This window comes from Schistocerca americana, chromosome X (genome assembly GCF_021461395.2).
Source record: "Schistocerca americana isolate TAMUIC-IGC-003095 chromosome X, iqSchAmer2.1, whole genome shotgun sequence".
Taxonomy (NCBI): domain Eukaryota; kingdom Metazoa; phylum Arthropoda; class Insecta; order Orthoptera; family Acrididae; genus Schistocerca; species Schistocerca americana.
This window is the reverse complement of record NC_060130.1, coordinates 814,747,723-814,768,413: the sequence shown is the minus strand read 5'-3', so window position 1 is coordinate 814,768,413 and position 20,691 is coordinate 814,747,723.

Here is a 20,691-nt window from a genome sequence, read left to right as displayed (position 1 = left end):
CTGCAGTACTGTGTACACCTCATGTCCTCTCGATCGAATACTAGTTTGCCACACCACATGCAGAGGCTGCAGTGCAGCAATACGAAAACCATTGTACAGACACTGCAACTAATCTTCAACAGAGAGCGCTCTCGATGCCCTGTGACACACACCCTTCGCCCACGTCTGGGTGGCACCTTCCAATGTGCGATACGCATAAATTTTTGGTCACAGACCTACAAACTGCACAATTGGCAATGCATTCGCCTGGTCGTTCGTAAGACCGATAACCTTCTTGTTGTGTGGAACAATACCATAAGGATTATCGGCCTTGTACGTGGAGGTGACGAATTCATTACTGTGGTACCTCATTACTTCACACAGATTGCAGTTCTTCATCCAATAGATGAAGCTCTCCCATATTCATATAAAGAAATTTAAGATCTGTGAAATGAGTTTTCGCGAACTCATTGTGAAGGTTTCCAGAATTATATAGAGATGGGGCCCCTCCACGCCCGCACCAACGTGGTGACCAAACCAAAAGTTCGACTGTCACCTCCGTCAACATGTTAGTTACATAATAGGTGGATCCCAGGATGCTGGGCTGTGATGTTCTCCGTGCGTCTGGGTAAGACTACGCATTAACACGGTCCATCAGGTGATAGATAGTGGACGAAACGCGAATGAGGGTAGCAATTTGAAGAGCAGAGGGACAAAAGTGCCAAGGCTCGTGCCGTGGGAAAAAAACCTCTGCGACAGTGGGATGGGTAGTAAGAGCAGAAGTGGCTTACTAGCTGCGATAGTTCATGCAAGGTTGGGTTTGTTAGTATGGGTATCATGCATCATTACTGTGGCAGGCGATGGCGATCTATATGAGTTTGCTGCAGCTGCTGCATTCCTGGAACAATCAGGATCGTTATATATTAGTGGGGGATCGGCCATAGATCATCTCACTGTGTGTGTGGGGGGGGGGGGGGAGGGGGGGGGGGGAGCTTGTCTGTATGTAGTGTGCGGTACGGCTTCCCTGCGTGATGCCAGTTATTCGGCAAGTGTGTTCCAACTGGATATCCAGTACTGGTGGCTGATTAACAGCGGCTCACCTGTACCGTTGTGTTTGCGTGAACTTGGCCATAGATGTTACGTCCTTACAAGTATGTCTTATGGTCTTTTATGTTTCCATCTATGGTTGTGGTCGTAGTTCCCCAGTTTCAGAATAAACGGGTTCTGCGAATGTCTGGAGTTTCTGTACAGTCTTGTGGTGAGTTTGTGGATTACCTCCGTGAGAGTCTCAAGTCGGTATTCCCGGTGAGGGTCCGCGATGCGTGTGTATCGTGGAACATTGCTTGTTTTGTATGTTCTGCAGACGGTGGAGGCGTGTGGGCGCAGCGTATCCCCAGACAGGGGCTGCGTACGTCATCAGGGGTCGAATAAGTGTCATGTACATGGACCTCGACACCCTTCTGTTCAGTGTGCTACGCCTGTTGAGCATAGGGTAGAGCTGTTTAAGCCTCGCGCTTGCTCGGTTGGTCATGTGTTCTATGTGGTCCCTGCAGAGTAATTTCCGGTCCAGCCAGACACCGAGGTATTTGACTTTCTCGCGGAAACGTATTGGGCGTGCATGTAGAGTTATTGGTTTGCAGTATCGGTGTTTGCACAGTTGCTTCGGTCTTCAAGTGAACAGAACGGCTTCGCACTTGTCGACGTTTACTCTAACACGCCATTTCTCTAACCAAGGCTCAGCCACTCTGAGCGCGGTCTGTAAGCGTGACGTAATGTTTGATAGTTTGCAATCTTGCGCGAGGATGGCTGTGTAATCTGCGCAGATTGCCATCGTTGTGTTGTGTGTGGTTGGGAGATCGTTTATGTAGAGGTTAAACAGTAGGGGCTCTAGGATGTTTCCCTGGAGTACTCCCGCGTTTATACCGTGTCGTGTTGATTGTTTTTCCTGCACGTCAGTGTTGAAACTCCTGTCTGTGAAGTATGAGTGTATGAGTATATGAGACGCACCAGCATGTCGGGGAACCCCGCGTCGCTGAGCTTGCGAATGAGGCCGTTGTGCCATAAACGATCGAAAGCCTTTTCGATGTTCAGGAACACCGCCCCTGTTGCTTTGTTTGTGTTGAAGCCATGTGTTATATGTTTCAGAATGAGATTTTCACTCTGCAGCGGAGTGTGCGCTGATATGAAACTTCCTGGCAGATTAAAACTGTGTGCCAGACCGAGACTCGAACTCGGGAACTTCGCCTTTCGCGGGCAAGTGCTCTACCATCTGAGTTACCCAAGCACGACTCACGCCCCGTCCACGATATGTGCCGAGGCACAAATACCTTTCGTTGCTAGCGATGACTCTGACGAGGCTGAGAAGGAGGATGAGGCAGTGCTACTGGGTCCGGCCAGTGCTGCTGCTGCTGCTGTAGGCCTGGCCCACTAGCCTGAGGGGTGGTAGCTGACTGCTTTATCCACAGACACAATGCTGGGGCGACTGTGGCGGCTGTTGTGGCTGCTTCTCGCGTGGCAACTAGCGGTGCCCTTGCTGGCGAGGCATGCGTCTTTGGGCCCCACTTTGGCGAGGTGCCAAAGCGCCAGGATGACCAGAGTAGGTGACGTGGTCGGGGTTGTAGGGCGTGGCTGGGTAGAAGAAGGTGGCTGTTTTAAGAAATCTTCCTCTTTATTATTGGTTCTTCCAATACATTTTCCGGTAGCTCAGCCCCACAGCTCGTGTCGTGGTGGAGACGTGCTGATGCACGCAACCCAGGGTACGCGACGCCGCTCTTGGTCAGCGGCTGTGCAGGCGGTGCGAGGTTTACAGCACGAGGCACGGCCCAGCGCGCCTCCTGCAGACGCGGTGGCTCGTGACGACGCCGGGAGTCGCCAGTGCAGCAGCAGGCAACGCCCCTGCCGGCCGATCCTTGGGGACAGCGTCACTGATGACGACGACGTAACAGCAACCGGGGGCGTTGCAGCTGTGGAGATGTTGCTGCTGTAGAATAGAGAGAGAATAACGAAACAAAGATTAAGTACAACTTTCCAGAAAGTGGTAGCTGCTGTTGGAAGGAAAGACAGAATACAGATGACCACATTGTTATATCAGTAGAGTGAGTAATTACCTTTCACACCGTGGGTCCACGGCGCGAGTATTTCATCAGCATTGTCAGATGTCTCTATTATCCATTCAGGAAAGTCGACCTCCTCTCTAAGGGCTAGGTCACGCTGCCTTTGCAGAGGCATTTCCCTGACCCATTCAGGTATCTCATCCTCATCAGAATCAATATGGTGCCTCCAATCTATCTCGTCAATAAGAACAAAAGATAAATGTACAGATTTGCTAGAGAAGACGAAACACCTCCTATACTGCACATCCCGCCCGGTTGGCCGTGCGGTCTAACGCACGGGTTTCCGAGTGGGAAGGGGCGCCGGTCCCCGGCATGAAACCGCCTGGCGGATTTATGTCGAGGTCCGGTGAACCGGACAGTCTGTGGATGGTTTGCCAGCCGAAGTGGCCGTGCGGTTAAAGGCGCTGCAGTCTGGAACCGCAAGACCGCTACGGTCGCAGGTTCGAATCCTGCCTCGGGCATGGATGTTTGTGCTGTCCTTAGGTTAGTTAGGTTTAACTAGTTCTAAGTTCTAGGGGACTAATGACCTCAGCAGTTGAGTCCCATAGTGCTCAGAGCCATTTTTGAACCTATACTACAGACAAAGAAAACAAACAAACAAAATTAGAACTTTTTTCCACTTACAAGACTGCTCTGTTGTCTCATTGGGTGCTGGAGACTGTTGCTGCAGTCTCCAGCTGCCTGTCTAGGAGGTCTAACCCCTCTAGAATTGTTGCTGTGACAAGACGAAACATAAATTTTTGAATTGCATACCACATAGATATTTCTTTTTTCTATGCTTGCACTTTGCTGGCGCTGTGTATCTGCTGCTGGAGGCCATTCCACAGTGTGCAGCTGGTGTAGTTTTTCAGCCTCCAGCATTGCCTCAAGCTCAAGCTGCATTTTCATCATGTGGGCTACAACAAGAACAAAACCAAATTACACTACTACAACCATGTAATTTTTCAATACTCATGTGACAGTTCCAGTTGTGGACTTTGCACAGGAGGCTGGACCTCAACAGGGAGAGTTTGCTGTGGTTCAACCTCCTCCTCCTCTCGTCTGTCCTCCAAATCCAGAATAAAATCCTGGAGTTGCTTTCTAAAACAAGGAAAAGAAACTGAATTACCGACGAGAATTTTTAACACATTACTTTTTTTCTTGATTTCTACACCATAACCACATATTTACAAAAATAAACTATTTAATCAATTAGTAGTTCATATTCTTCTTCTTCTTCTACAATTCTACATCACTTGTCACTGATGCTGATGCTACTCGATGTCACTGATTGCTTCATTTTAGACAAACAGAAGCACACAACCAAGAAGCAGCCACACTGTCGAATTGATGCTGGCAGAATGAGACTGGGAGTGGAAAGGGTAGAGCTTCCATAGACACAATGATTTGGCAGAAACCAATCAGGAGCGGCTGTTGATGGAAAATATTGAACAGTATTTTTCAGGAGCTAACAGGAGTGTGGAATTCCACCCCACCTGGTGACAAATGCTTGTCTGAGCACGCAGGACTAGTTGGTGCTTGTCTGCCAGGAACGGGTTTCGCGCGCTTTTGCACTCGGGTTCTGGTGCACTCTGGAAATACCAACTAGTTCCACTGATCCGTTCTTTGTGGTGGATGCGCTCGTCGATCCGGATGGAGTAGTCCGGTTCCGGTCGGCAGTTTACTCCATGGCGAACTACAGCCACTGGTCCCGGCTTACGACTGTGCCTAGTGTAGGGAACTACTGCACACACATCCATGCCCGAGGCAGGATTCGAACCTGCGACCGTAGCGGTCGCGCGGTTCTAGACTGTAGCGCCTAGAACCGCTCGGCCACTCCGGCCGGCTATAAACAGTACTCCAGCGCAATGTATTTTCGAGTGTATTTGCATTTATTTATTTTTACAAGCTGTATTTCCGTTCCACGTGCAGCTGGGAAGACAGTGCAGTGTTTTGTGTGCGTGTGTATTTGCAATATATGTTTAAAGCAATATTTGCGAATTTATTGAGGCACCAAACGCTTTACCTAATTTTTTTATGCGCGCAGATATTCCAAAGCAGTGTCGACTTGTAGTTATAATTAATATTTCCTACTGTGCAAGTGTATATTCAATTTGTGAAATCTATCCTGCCAAGTTGTTTACCTATTTATTTGTGACACGTCTTGAAGCAAACTGCTGTGCAGGGATCTTTCTGAAGGCGTATTTAGAGATATATCAAATTGGATTTAATAACTCCTGAAGCAACTCATGCTTAAAGACAATGGAAGGCTGTGGTATTTCCCACAAAAGTGCCTGAAGTCTCTCATGGAGGAAGGTTGGATGAAGACTTAAGAGGTTTCAAAGTGTGCCAGAAACTGCCGTGATCTTTTTAGAGTCGGGGTTCGAGTGTGGCGGTATTCCTCGGAATAAAATGTGTTATATATGTACTAAGATGGAATCTGTTCTTTCGGCCATGACCATGCAGCTCGTTAGAATAAACCTACAATGAAATGAACACCCTCAGCTGCTTACAGGCGTTGACATACGTCAACGGGGACAGATGAAAATGTGTACCCAGACCGAGATTCGAACCCGGGATCTCCTGCTTACATGGCAGACGCTCTATCCACCTGAGCCACCGAGGACACAGAGGATAGCGCGACTGCAGGGATTTATCTTTGACACGCCTCCCACGGGACCCACATTCTCAACGTATTGTCCCGCACTACATTCGTAGTGCCCCCGCCCATTATACTCATTACTCGCGGCGCGTTGCCGATTCCCGTAAGAGTTCGGGCACTGTTTGTGCATTCGCACAGAAGAAGAGGATGGCCAATTGGCCGGTGAGCCTTAACTTTGCGGAACAGCAGTTATGGACTCAGCTTGCTCTGTTTCTTCATGTAAAGTAGAATGTAGCATGTGTAGTACCCTCCTACTGTTGGTCAGCTGTAAACTACTTTTTGGTCAGCTGCAGCGACAGTTTGTGGGGAGGGGTGGTCAAACACAATGTAGGGAGATCTTTCAATCTCCAACTTTATCCTAAGAAAGCGAGAATACTCTGTGAGCCCTTACCACACAGTGAAAGATGAGCAATCGTAATCGTAAATTACGCACTATGACTGAAGCGCTAGAAATATGTGGATGACTTAACTGCATCGATGTAGGACGCTGTCTAGCATGCTTCGATGTATACGTTCGAGAATTCACCATGAATGGACACACTGTGCAGTGCTCTATCTACGTTCACAATCTAGTGTATGGTACATGCAAAGTAGTGGATAGTTGGTTTAGCAATGACGGAGAAATTGGGTAGCGTACTGCCATGTCATTGGTTGGTGTTGAAATTACGGAAAAACTGCTAAAATTGCTAAAAGTGATCCCACTATCAACTGTGAGGATGGTTCCGTCAATCTGATAAATACAAAGTCAGAGGGTGACTTGTCAAAAGTAGAATCCGATTTGGATTTCAGTGAGGCTGCCAGGTTAGAACCAGTCTCTGATGAGGAAGTCATTGAGGTAGAGATCAAAAAGGAGAAGATAGAATTAATAATTTTATCCGATAGTTAAACTGAGCTCAATGTGTCTCAAATTCAGCCAGGTCAGGAAATGCCAAGTGGAAAGGTAGAGGCTCCGAATCGGATGTAGTTGTTGTTTGCGAAACTGGAGTCAAATCAAAAGGAACTAAAGGATAGTAATAGAGAGTTAGAAAGTAAAATAGAGAGTAAAAATGATAATAATAATAATGTCGTGTGACGAGGACCTCCCGTCGGATAGACCGCTCGCCTGGTGAAAGTCTTTCCATTTGACGCCACTTCGGCGACTTGCGCGTGGATGGGGATGAAATGATGATGATTAGGACAACACAACACCCAGTACCTGAGCGGAGAAAATCTCCGACCCAGCCGGGAATCGAACCCGGGGTCTTAGGATTGACAGCCCGTCGCGCTACCCACTTTTTTTTGGGGGGGGGGGGGGGGAAGGCGTTGTTGTTATTTATTTATTTGCATTGTGTTTTGTAATAGTCACTATTGCCATGAAATTATGTGGACACATTGGCGAAAGAGAAAAAAAATATATAAATTCTGGGTAAAGAAAAAGGAAAAGCAAAAAGAAATAAAATCCGCGCAATCTGCAACGCGCTCTCCCATCCGCGGAGGTCAGAAGTAGAATCGATCGTAGGCGGCTTAAACTCAGACACCATCGGGGTAGGAGGGGTAGGTGCCCTCAGCTCCAGGCACCCGCCAACTTAGTGGAGGTCTAACAAAGACCCCTCGAAATAGTTAGCAAATAAATAATGTTCGGTAACGTGGCATGTTTTCGAGAGCTGCATGGGCTGTTCGTAAATAGGTCCAGAGGTCGAGGCGGGATTTAGGTCCCTCATGAAAGAGATAAGCGACCGCCCACCCTTTGACCCACGTAACAGCATGACATTTGGCGGCGGGAAAATGTTTTTCCTCCGAGTGTAGGAACATTCGAGGCTCGATTGTGTCTGGTGGCACCCGGAGATAGCAGGCAATGATTTGCTGCACGAAGCGCCAGACATCTTGCGCAGAGGCGCATGTCAGACGGTGTTCATCAGTGTCCAGTTGCTGGCAAAGGAGACAAAGAGGGGATTCTCAACTACCGGGGGCGGACAGTAAAATTGATACCAGTAATAAAGAGTTAAGAGAAGAAATGACATCAAAAATGAGTAGTTTAAATTATAAAATTAATGCTATCCATAATGATAGACAAGTTAAAGTAGGGCAACAGTTAAATAAAATGCATAGTACTTTTAAATGCAAAATTGACAAAGCTCGCAAAGATTTCCAAGTTGCAGATGAACTTTTGGAATGGAGGTTGTCAGAAAGAATAGGCAATGATTCCAAACTTTGCTCTAACAGAATAAATGAGGTGAAAGTTAAAGTAGATACCTGTCAGAAAAATATTAAAGAAGTAAAAGAAAATTGTAAGGAATTTTGCGAATAGGTGGACAAAAGATGTTCTGACAGGGTGGGAGCAGTAGAATTACAGGTGGAAGAACTGAATACTAACTTTACTAACCTAGAAAATAGAGTAATCTCCGTTAGTTCTAGTAATACTACTGTACAGCATGTGAATTCAGTTAACGCCGCTTTTACCGGGTGTCGACAATTCTTACGTTTTGATCCAGGCAAACAAATTCACCCTCTAGAATTCTGGAGTGACTTTGAAGATGTTATGCCTAATGCCTCGTCAGAAAGGGAGAAAATTTCCTTTATAAGAAGTTATTTGTCAGGAGATGCTCTGCGGTGGTCAGTTGACGTCATGATAAAATGTAAAACCCTTTCTGAATTTAAATGTGCATTTCTTAACGGATACTGGTCACACAACAAACAAAATGATGTTTTAAGAGAGTTTTGGAGTGGTAAAACGTTTTCCCCAGGATGTGAATCAGTAAAAGATTTCTCTGGGAAGTGGGTTTCACGACTGTCACATTTGACAGAAAAGATGAAATCGGATATGATTATTATGGGTTTAGAAGGTAAACTGCCTTGGTACTGGCAGAGAACAATCATTTCCGCTCTTAGAGATAATTTCATTGAATATTTAGAGAGAGTAGAAAGAATAGCTGCTGCGGAGGAGCAAATGCAGCATAATAACAGACCTTCTAACAATCACGTACAAAACAGAAATCAGGATAATGGAAACGTGAATGTTAGAAGTATGGAGGTTAGAAATACTAGGACAAATTATCAGAGTCAAGGTCGTGGTAGAGGAAGAGGGGATAGACACTCAGCACGCTTTCGTAACAATTATTATGACAAAAGCAGAAGTGTAAACACAGCGCAACTGAGACAAGGAGGAGGACAAAATGCTATAATATCTAATGCTGTAGCAAATGAACGCAACAGGCCGCGAGTGGGAAACTAAATCCAGTCTACGAGGAAACTGGCGCTCACCAGCGGTAACCGCAACACAGCCAGTAATAACAACACAAACAACAGTCATCAAACGTACTCAAACAGAACACAGAGATGATGAAATAGGAACAGAAAATACTAGTGATGTGTTAAATCACTCTCATAATATAGTGGACAGTATTTTGGATACTTTGGAGAAATGGGTCAAAGAAGAACAAGAATACACTGTAGATAATAGGGAGAAAGTAATTAACGGGTTTGAGTCTGATAGGGATGAAGATGAGGTAAAGCTTACATCTTCGATAATGATGGCAATCTAAAAGCTGAGGTTGTGGTAGCAGAAGTAGAGTCAGTTTTGCAAAGTTTTAAGGAGGAGGACTGAAAGAAGGGGGTAGCAATAGTAAAGAGATACAGGAACCTAATAACTGTGTTAACTTGCCACAAATGGTAGAAGCAATGTTGCGCAGGGACGCAGTTGAGTCGTCAAGTGCTTTGATTTGAAATTGGTGGACAGGTTGGAGAAGGTAGCTAAAAATGTAGAGATTAATGAACTCCAAAATATACGTGTGAATTTACTTGCAACTAATGAGAACTACTTTAGCAGAAAGCAGGTTGAAAGTGATTTGTTAGAAGATGTGTATGAGGAAACTGTTCAGACTAAATTAACCTACCCTATTAGAGAAATTGACATCTCTGAAGTAACGCAGCGTAATAATTTTGGTAGTGGCAGCGAAATAAGTGCTGTGCCCCAAGTACTCTTTGATGCTATTCCTGATAAGAATAATCTAGCTGACATGAAAGAAAGTGGTTTAAGAACACTAGGTGTTACTAGAAAATTCTCTAACCCAGTACAACACGAGGAGTTAGTACCAATTGATATAAATAAAGTAACAATAGAACAATTTGCATATAAGAAAAGAGGCAGTAATAATAAAGTATGGGAACTGTCTACTACAGTAATAAGGAACAACGGATATGTGCAGATGGGTACTGACTTTGGTAGTATTGTGCCAGATGCTAAGGCAATAAGTGAAAATAGGAAAAGGAGGCACTATGAAAAGGCTTTTCCTACTAGTTTTAGCATTAATATGCTAGTAGTAGTAAAATCTAATGAAAGATCTAAAACTAAGAAGTTTATGCTAGGTCATAAAGTACCATTCAGGAAAATAACAAAGTGATTTAAAAATAACAGTAACTAGATACTGTATGGAGTCTGCCACTGTTTGGCGGATACACGGTTTGGCGTACCGTGTAGTCCCAGCTGGACGAAACTTTATTTCCGTTTCAAGTTTCATTCCCTTCTTCTGTTCTATCATAGTAAGTAAGAATTACATATGTCTTATTGTTGTACATATTCTATTAGTTTATTAAGTCTTCTTAGTAAGTAATCTTCTTAGTGCAAGGCAAAAGTAAATTTGCGTACCAATAAGATGAAGAACATAGCTAAAAATAAACAGATAAAAATAAGATTATTAGAAAGAGTGAGTAACTACAAAAGTAGAGAGACACTTTGCATTACGAAAAGTTATTGAAGCTATGAATGCATAAATATAATCCATTAGAATTTGCATAAAGTGATAATTCTGGTGGGAATAAGGTTGTCTGAAGAGCAAAAAGGATAAGAGTGTAATGCCCCTAGAGGCAAGCAATAGCGTTTGAATATTAATAAAAGGGAGATGCGTGGAAGTGGTGTGAGGATCAAACCAAATATATAAATAAATAAGGAGGTCAGTAGGTTGAATAAGAGAAAAAGGGAGAAACAAGTGGCGAAACAGGTATCCTTGAAAATAGAAAAGCTGACGAAATGAAACAAATATGCTGAGATATATAATTAAATGACGAAGAATTGGTGCATAATTTCCCTCACGTTTCAATAAAATGGTGGAAAACGCTTAATCTTGCTTAAGGCAGATACTAAGTTTAATTAGTAAAAATAGTCAACAGAATCCTACAAATATGTTGGGAAATGCAGATCATAAAATATCAATAAGTTGAAAATAATAAACAATTTTAAATAATGCATACACCAAAGCAAAGTAAGTGCTGTTAAGTAAATGACTTCTTTAGTATACTAATCCATACGATAATGAAGCCAGCCACAAGTATAACTTGCAAAGGTTGCTCAATCTTCTAAGCTAAAGCAAAATCTCAAGTAATAAAAGATAACGCAAATTTGCCAAAAACTCACTATTTAAGAACATAAAGGTAACTTGATTACATAAAAGATATGATCTATGAAAAAAGAAAAGCATGAATGCAAAGTTTGTGATTCAGGCTAAATTATGAACTAAAATGATATAACTTAGTGCTAATTGTCTTTCTGACAACATCTCGGTTATTAGAACTGTTGCCAGAATATAGACTATAAATTGTGCTTTGTCCCCCCTTAGACGTAAGTTGAGAACAGAAGCTTAGGCTATGTTATCTGTTTCTCAGGGACATGGAGGCTGCATGAAAGACTAACTTCAAGCTATAGTGGAAATGGACGAAAGGACGACCAGATCTACAGTGAATCATATCCTTTCCTTTTTATAACAAAACTGAATGAAAAAGTAAATTCTCCTGCCACATTTCTAATCAGTAAGCGAAAAACTGTAGTAAGGATGCCCACCTTAGTGCCTACGATTATGGTGAAAAATGTGAGTACTGTAAAGAGAAAAATTCATGTGTGTTTCTTTTCAGGTAAAGACTAAAAAATTCATAAGTGGAAAACGAATAATAATAATTTTGTAACTATTGAAAAATTTATGCACTGTTTCTACGTAAAATATTGTAAATGATTTTGTGAATCTCTTTTATATTGTATTTTCTATGTGTATATAAGCATGATTATTTTGTACGTGTAGTAATAAGGAATTTCTAAAAATCAATTTTATTTAAAAGAGGTAAATTAAATCATTACATCGCTTGTTTTTTTGTTGGATGTTTAATTTTGCTCAAAAATAGATTTTTTCACAAAAACAAATAGGGGGTGATGAGGCAAAGCAAGCGCTGTATCGTGGGTGAGCTACAGAGGCGCGCGAGTGCGCCGGGACTTCCCCCAGTTCACTGCTAGTAGCTCCACGTCATCTTAACACATCCGCGCTTAGCGCGCAAGTGTTGCACCACAATTAAGTATGAAATTAAAAATCAAAATTTACGTTCAAAACTTTGTTAAAAATATAGTTTAGTTTAATAATACTCCAAATATCAAGTTTTATGTACCTAGAGTAAATGGTTTATGTAAAAATGCAGTTTTAAGAGAAAAATAACTGGCGCTAAATAATAAAGCTAGAAGGCCAGAATTCGGTCAGAAGGTGCCTTTAGAACTTATAAATAAATGGTGCAAGTTTCAAAACCATAGAACAAAAATTAACATCAGGATCCACGTTTTTAGGAAAAATGAAAAGCGCTAAATATTGGACTTAGAAACGTAAAAAATTGGTTTATGCTTCAGTTTACACCAAAAATAATAACTGAGAGACCATGTTAAGCTACCTCTTATAGCCGGCCGGTGTGGCCTTGCGGTTCTAGCGCTTCAGTTTGGAACCGCGTGACCGCTACGGTCGCAGGTTCGAATCCTGCCTCGGGCATGGATGTGTGTGATGTCCTTAGGTTAGTTAGGTTTAATTAGTTCTAAGTTCTAGGCGACTGATGACCTCAGCAGTTAAGTCGCATAGTGCTCAGAGCCATTTGAACCATTTTGAACTACCTGTTATAGTTTTTGAATAATTAAGTAAAAACCAATTTTGTAACTAAAGTATACCCGAGATTAAGTACCTGTAATTTTAATGATATAGAATTTTTGTTAAAGCAGATGATAAAACCTGCCACTTAATAGAGCTATACTAAATTTTAGAGTTGTAGTATTAATAACAGCCAATACAAGTTCTAGCAAAGGTATGGTTCAGAGGTAAAGGTCTGCCGTTAGATCTGCTATAAAAATTCTAGAAGGCAAAGTTTTTATTCAAGGGAGCTGAAACTTATTTGTGCTGTCAAAGGACTTATCTAAATACATGTAAAAATTAAGAAGTTTCTTAATTTATAACTATGTTATTGAAAATTATATGTCCGAAAAAGCGGTCGTTCGGAGGCTGCGGCAGTACGCAGAAGCCATAGACAACAAATGTTCCCTCGGCCGTTCGCTGAGGCACCTGTATAAATACAGTCCGAGAGGCAGTAGGAAGGTTCACTTCGCACTCAGCCTCTGTATGATCCGCGTCGGATCGCGCTCTGCCTTGGATGACGTCAGAGCCGGACTGTGACGGATCGTGTATTTGCGGTGAAAACGGATAATGAACTCGCGGGGACTGTACACCGTCCTGGATCGCTTAGGATTCGCGAAAGTAGCTGTTAGTGTGCCGTCCGTGAGAATTATAAATCCGCGTGGCAAGTGGCGACTATTATTTCCACATTTGTGGCGAGCATTAATTTTGAAAATTTATGTTGAACATTCAGTTGAGTATTATTAGTCAGGGCGATACACAATCTGGTAGGAACGTACCGTAGAGGTCGCCTCTGAACTGCTAAACGTGGTGTTAGAATAGAAAGATTTACTTTCAGTTGTTTGTGTGAGAAACTTTACTCAGTACAAGTATTAACTTGAACTCTATACTTTTATGTAAATTTAGTCCTGATCTCGCTAAGTAGAAGGAGAATAGGAAGTTTTCCTTCAGTGGGGTGGACCAGAATGTGGCCGTGCAGTTTGTAAACTAAGGTTACTATGTTTCCCTTCGCTTTCCGGCTAACTACAAAATTAGTTGCCAGGCTCGCGTGAGAAAGACGGCGTCAAAACTATAACAAATAATAAAAATAACTTTGCCCTCCGCCCCAAAAAGCGGTGCACAGAAACAGAGGTGGAGTTTTCAAGGGGTCTGATAGAATATTTGGAATGCCACCTGACCCTTTCATATAAAATTCCATGGGTTTATGCTCCATATAAAATCTGAAGTAATTACATAGTGTATGACAACAACGTTAATGATCAAAGAAAAAATGACCTGTATGTTTAATGAACATGAAATATAAAGGAAGAAAACTGCACTGGTACAAGCATGAATGAATGCTAAATTGGCCCAATCTAGAGAGGTACATGAAAATCTGAGCTGAAAAGTCATCTAACCCATCTAACCCAGATGCAACCATTAGTGGATGCGAGGTTTCTATTACAGACACAATCGAAATGATATATCCTATAAACAGTAATGTAGGCGGTTGCAATAAAATTGAACATGGTTCATAACAGTGAGTATGTGAATAGGTCATATAGCATGTATAGGACGTCTCTAATCAATGCTGCGTGTCAAGAGCTATTGTAAATGGGGGGCATTTAAGCAAATAGCAATTGCGGAAACCAAGTAGATGTACTGAGTCCAAGGTCTACAATCAGTATAATGGCTAATCAGTATTATGGATGAGAGAGGATCTGTTATACCCGCAACCACTGAGGGTATATGATCACCAGGCTCTAATTAATGCACTAGAATGATGAAGTATTAACTGACTGTCATAAGAGATACCTGTTAAATACTGGATACTAAGTATATAGTCCTCATACAATGTGACAATTACGTGTGGGAGAGGTTACCCATGAGATTTGGGGGCGATGACATGGCAGCTACATGTTTGTATGTAGCTATTTATTTATAAACCAACCAACTTAGTAAGCTGTAATCTCTTCCTCTACCTTACCTAAATTGATAATACATCATTAAAAATACTAAAACATTTATGGTCAGCTGACTCTAATTGGTCATTAAGAAGATGATCTGAGTACCACGTTTTATTTCTGTAAATTTGTATGTTTCTCAAAACACTCAGCTTCTTACCGTTGGGAGCTTTATGTAGAATTTTCATACTATGTAGAACATCTGCTACTCTATGTTCAGATACATGAAAATGGTTGTTGGTTGTTTTGGGGAAGGAGACCAGACAGCGAGGTCATCGGTCTCATCGGATTAGGGAAGGACGAGGAAGGAAGTCGGACGTGCCCTTTGAAAGGAATAATCCCGGCATTTGCCTGGAGCGATTTAGGGAAATCACGGAAAACCTAAATCAGGATGGCCGGACCCGGGATTGAACCGTCGTCCTTCCGAATGCGAGTCGAGTGTCTAACCACTGTGCCACCTCGCTCGAATATGAAAATGGTCCCCAGAGGTAGTTCTGTTATGTAAACTTATGTGTTCTCTGAAGTGGGTCAAAGAATATCTCCCTCTACGTCAACACAAAAGCCTTTGTACGTGCTGCAGTGCAGTTTTTACATCCAACATTTTTATACCTACCTTGATGATTTTGTGTATTATGTCTTAGCTTGGAGCGTAAAATATTAGTTGTATTAGAGGCAAGAACTACATTAGAAATGTTGTTCAACTTTGCCTGAAAGTGGGTCATCGTAAATCACACAAATATACTTTTCCTCCTTTACCTTATTAGCACTTTCATTCGTATTTTTTTCTTTTTCACTTGTTTATAAATGTCATCAACAGTAGCTGGGTCACTACCATTTTCAAAAGTGATATGTTTTAATGTTGCCAATTTTTGCATGACACTGTCCTTCACAGTGAAATTCTCAACAGTCAATGTATACAGAATAAAAGTATGCTTTTTATATTTGATGGGGTGACACAAATTTACATTAGTAATCAGACCTATAGAGATGGGTTTCCTGAAATACTAAACTTATGATGGCCAGCTACTGTTTTCATAGTAAGATCTAAATAGTTCATTCTATTGTCTTCATCCAGTTCAACAATAAATGTAACCCGGTTACACATCCGATTAAGAGCTGTAAGATAGCTGTACACATCCTTGACGTCGCCTTGAATAAGAGTGATAGTATACCTTCTATAATATACTGTTTTTGCTTTAAGATCAGCATTGTTATTGAATAATTTATTTTCCAGCTTCTTTTAAAGACATTGGCCATTGCGCCAGCAAGGAAGTTGCCAGTGGTTAAGCCATAATGTTGATCATAAATTGTATTGCTGAACTGGAAAACATTGAATAAAAGCAGCAAATCTAACAGCTCAATAAATTCTTCTGGTTCTTCATGGCTTAGTTTCTGATAATTCATGATGTTGGTTTTAATGACTTAAATGCATTTCATAATGGCAGTTTTGGTATACAGATTTTTTATATCAAAACTAACAAGTTTTACACCATCAGGTATTTTAATATCTTTCAAGAATGCCACTAGCTTTGCACTATTTTTAAAGTTAAATGACAACTTAAACACAAACAGTTCTCTAAGTGTATTATTAAGGTACCTATTTAATTTTTCATTTGATGCATGTCTACCATCAACTGCCGGCCTCAAAGAATTATAAGATTTATGCACCTTAAATTGTGCGCTTAATTTTGGATGTACAAAGGCCATTATTTTTAGACTGCTGTCTACAAGGAAATTGGACTCAAACCATCTGCTTTCTAATTTCAGCATTAAATTTAATGACATGATGCTGGTAGCATAAGACTGTTGAAAAAAGTCATAATGGAACAGTAAAAGTGTCTACAATGTTATCACAGCATACGAAGTGTGTTCTTCATTTCCATCCATAGCGATGCCCCACACACAGAATGTATACCTTACAACATTGTTGAGAATACCTTATATCACTGCCAGTCGGCCCCTTTTGCTACTTCACCTGCATAGGGAGCACTGAGAGAATGAACATATGTCTCTGACAAGTAACTTCAAGTGTTTGAGTGCAGTGAACCTGTGCACCTTTTACTCTACAATATGGATCGCTATGGAGAGAGACTCGATCTATGATTGACATATCTTAATTCCTCTTCAATTATGTTGTCAAATATGTGTTGGAACATAAAGTTCCTGACTTCTGCTCACTGTATAAATTATGTGTTCCTTTTGAAGTCAGATCTAGAAGCTGGAGAGATCTTGAGGGATTGAAAAAGAGTCTCTGACTGTTCTTTCCACCAACCTGTCGTCTTCTAAAGTTGTGTCACAGTGCAGAAGACAGCTCGTCGGTTGTGGGAACTTTTTCGGCAGAGACTGCTACGCTGTCAGTTCGAACCTATGATTGTGCTTTTTGCAGGATTCCACTTGTCCAGGTTAGTCTCTGTAGCTACAGAGGGCAAGATCTGTAGTACTGACAAAGATGGTAGACAAACTTCTCATTAATGAATCCTGTTTGGTTATTATTAGAATATTCACAAACGTACACATTCTTTTACAATACTCGACGTAGCTTTCCAAATTGTATGGTCACTTTTCCATCCAACTTCCGCAATATGATACACATGACCGTCTCTCCGGTACGCACTAGACAGAGGAGTATTACATAGTCAAACTAAGTTACGGCGATATAGAGTACAACACGTCCGGCTCTTAAGAACACCCGAAACAGAGTGACTATTACATAGTCACATCTAAGTAACGCACGTCCCATGTCCGACCCTCCAGAATGCCTGAAACAGTGACTTGCACAGCCGAAGTACATTGTCTCCCAGGTGCGCGAAAGTGACCCCGTGTCCGAAGCACTTCAGTTGCAATATCGTTACTCTTATTTTTCTCAAAACTAGTGAAATTTAATAAACAAAAGCGATAGGTTCGTAGGGCAACCATGAAAGATTGTTATACTAAATCTGGGCTAAATACAATGAAAAGTACATGCATAATTAATAAGAGAAGTTAGGCGTTTTGGCGCCTAGGCATAGTCTAATATATACAGTCGCGATACTCTCGCTGATTTTTGTTATACACAGCGACAACAGCGCCCCAAGAGGTGGAGAAGCTACGCTGCTGAATACGGTATTCAGTAAATGTAAACAGTATCGTTTATATTCATTTTTAAGATGGTTTTTACGAAAGGTAGCGTATGTAGCGCAAGAAATTGCAGTAATAATAGGAAGAAGACACCACATTTGTCATTCTTCAGGTTTCCTAAGGATCCTGAGAGGTATGAAACATCACATTAGAGCGCTCTTTATTTACGATTTTTTTCTAAACTGTATTGAGTTACTGAATTTGTTTTTTTTAGGAGCAAGAAATGGTTAATAAATAGTAGAAGACAGGACCTGCTGCGAAAGATGTCCTTTATTTGTACAATAACGTGAAGTTTTGTGCGTTACATTTCGAGTCAAACCAGTTCATGAGCCGACCGAAGTGGCCGAGCGGTTCTAGGCGCTTCAGTCTGGAACCGCGGACCGCTACGGTCGCAGGTTTGAATCCTGCCTCGGGCATGGATGTGTGTGATGTCCTTAGGTTAGTTAGGTTTAAGTAGTTCTAAGTTCTAGGGGACTGATGACCTCAGATGTTAAGTCCCATAGTGCTCAGAGCCATTTGAACTATTTTGATCCAGTTCATGAGCGCGGAAAAGAAGACACTAGTATGGAATGCAGTTCCTACGTTATTTGATGTGCCGAATAAGCCACAACTATTGACAATGAAGAGAAAGTTGCCATACAAACGTGAAAGTGTTACTGCAAAAACAATAAAACTGTCTCCTGACACAGAAGAAGCAGCTACCACAAGTGTTACTATACGAGAGACACCTATAATACCACTAACAACGGAATCTGCAACAAAGACATCTTTTGAAGATGAAACGCTTAGACTACGTGAAATTATTCGCGTGTTGGAAAATCGTGTGAAATGTAAAAACGTGCAAATCATTAGACTTCGTACAAAATTACTACGTGACAAGGAAAGTGCCCATCGTAAGAATAAACTGCAACCACAACGTCACAGGACACAAGTACAATAGGATAAGCTCATTTTAAAAAGTATTGGTTCCAAATACTTGAAAAAAGATGCTCTCGATGTACTGACAAGCCAAATCAGTATACCATTGAATGGAAAACGTGGTGCGAGATGGAAAGATAAAACTAAATTATTTGCACTTAATTTGTTGGATTATAGTACTCAGACATACAGTTTTTTATCACACTGTTTTAGCCTTCCATCAGTACGTACCTTGCAAAGGTATGTGGAAGATATACAATTAAATTGAGGGATAAATAATAACATATTTCATCTTTTAAAGCAGAAAGTGCAGCAGTTACCAGAAACTGATATAATTGTTAATTTGTCTATGGATCAGACGTCACTAATGGAAAATTTGATATATGACAGCTCTAGGGATCGTGTTATTGGATTTGAAGACATGGGTTTCATACGTACATCTGTGGTTGCCAATACTGCATTAGTTATAATGATTAACGGCATCTTCTCAAATTTTAAACAGTCATTAGTATACTATTTCTCCAAAGGACCAGTAGGAGCCACCCATCTGACGCGTATATTTTTTGAAGTTGTCAAAAAACTCACAGAGATTGGTTTGGTTGTAAAAACATGTGTGACTGACCAAGGCTCGAATTTTGTGAACTAGAGGCACAGACTGGGTATCACGCCAGTTAATCCATGCTTAGTACACGAAGGGAGTAAGATCTACTTTTTTTATGACACCCCACACTTGATAAAAAGCATACGTAATAATTTATTCAGGTATAACATTATCCACACAACAGATGAAGGAGGGATTGGCACTGCTTCATGGAAGGACATTTGTCAGTTGTACTCAAGCGACTGTGAAAGGAAGTACAAGTTGGCCCCCAAGCTCACTAAAAGAGCTGTCCAACTACCAGCGTTTTCAAAAATGAAGGTAAGCACTGCAGTTCGAGTGTTGAGTCATACAGTAGCAACAGGCATTGAGACACTTGTTACTTGTGGTACCATATCATCATCTGCTACTGCTACTGCAGATTTTTGCCAAAAAGTAAACGATATTTTTGACATATTTAATGCATATAGTGTTAAAGGGCCTGTATCCTTAAGGAACTGCATTACAAGTGCCTCAAGACATTTGGAAATATTAAATACACTGAAGCCATGGATACAGTCATGGAAATTTGTAAATGTTGACGGGAAAGATTTTTCATCTAGAATTAAGTGTGTTAAAGGACTTCTGGGTAACATAAGCGCTTTCAACATGTTTGTTGATGATGTTGTGGATGGAACCAAGTTATATTTATTAACACGCAAAATTAATCAAGATCCACTGGAAAACTTTTTCTCAGTGATAAGGCATAAAGGCGGTTTTTGTAGCAACCCATCACCACGACAGATTTGTGCTGCATTCAATAATTGTGCTTTAAGCAAATTAATGAACACACACAGTGTAGCTACCTCCAATTGTGAGGGGATCAACTGGGGTCAGACAATACTAGATATGACAGCAGCGCCCAAATTACTTGTTTCACCACTGTTGGACATCAGTGACACGAGTTCAGTGATCAGACTACCAAATGTGGAAGTCCAAACTGACCTCGGAGAGGCAAACAGCATGAGATACGTGTTTGGTTATGTATTAAAGAAACTGCTTACAATTCATGATTGTTATAAATGTAGGACAGTACTTGTAGATGTCAGCCAAGACTCAAATGACAACGTTTATTGTCATTTTAAAAGCTATGAAGGCAACTTTGGAAGCCTATTTATTTGTACAGAAGATGTCAAAGAATTTTTAACTCATTGTGAGACTAAGATGTCTTCTACTTTTGATGAATATGCTCACATAAGTAATTGTGGTGCTTTCTTTGTGAACATGTTGATGGACATCCCCAATTTTCCACCTGAGTGCTGTGCTGAAAATAAACCGCTGTTAATAAGACTGTTTGTGAAAGTGAGGCTCTTTTACATTATTAAATTCAGGAATCAAGACTTAGTCTGTAGGAGCAAGAGAAGAAATAAAAAAGTGATGAAGCTAGCTCATTTGGGTTGCTAAAGTGTTAGGACTGACTCATTCATTTAATTTTATT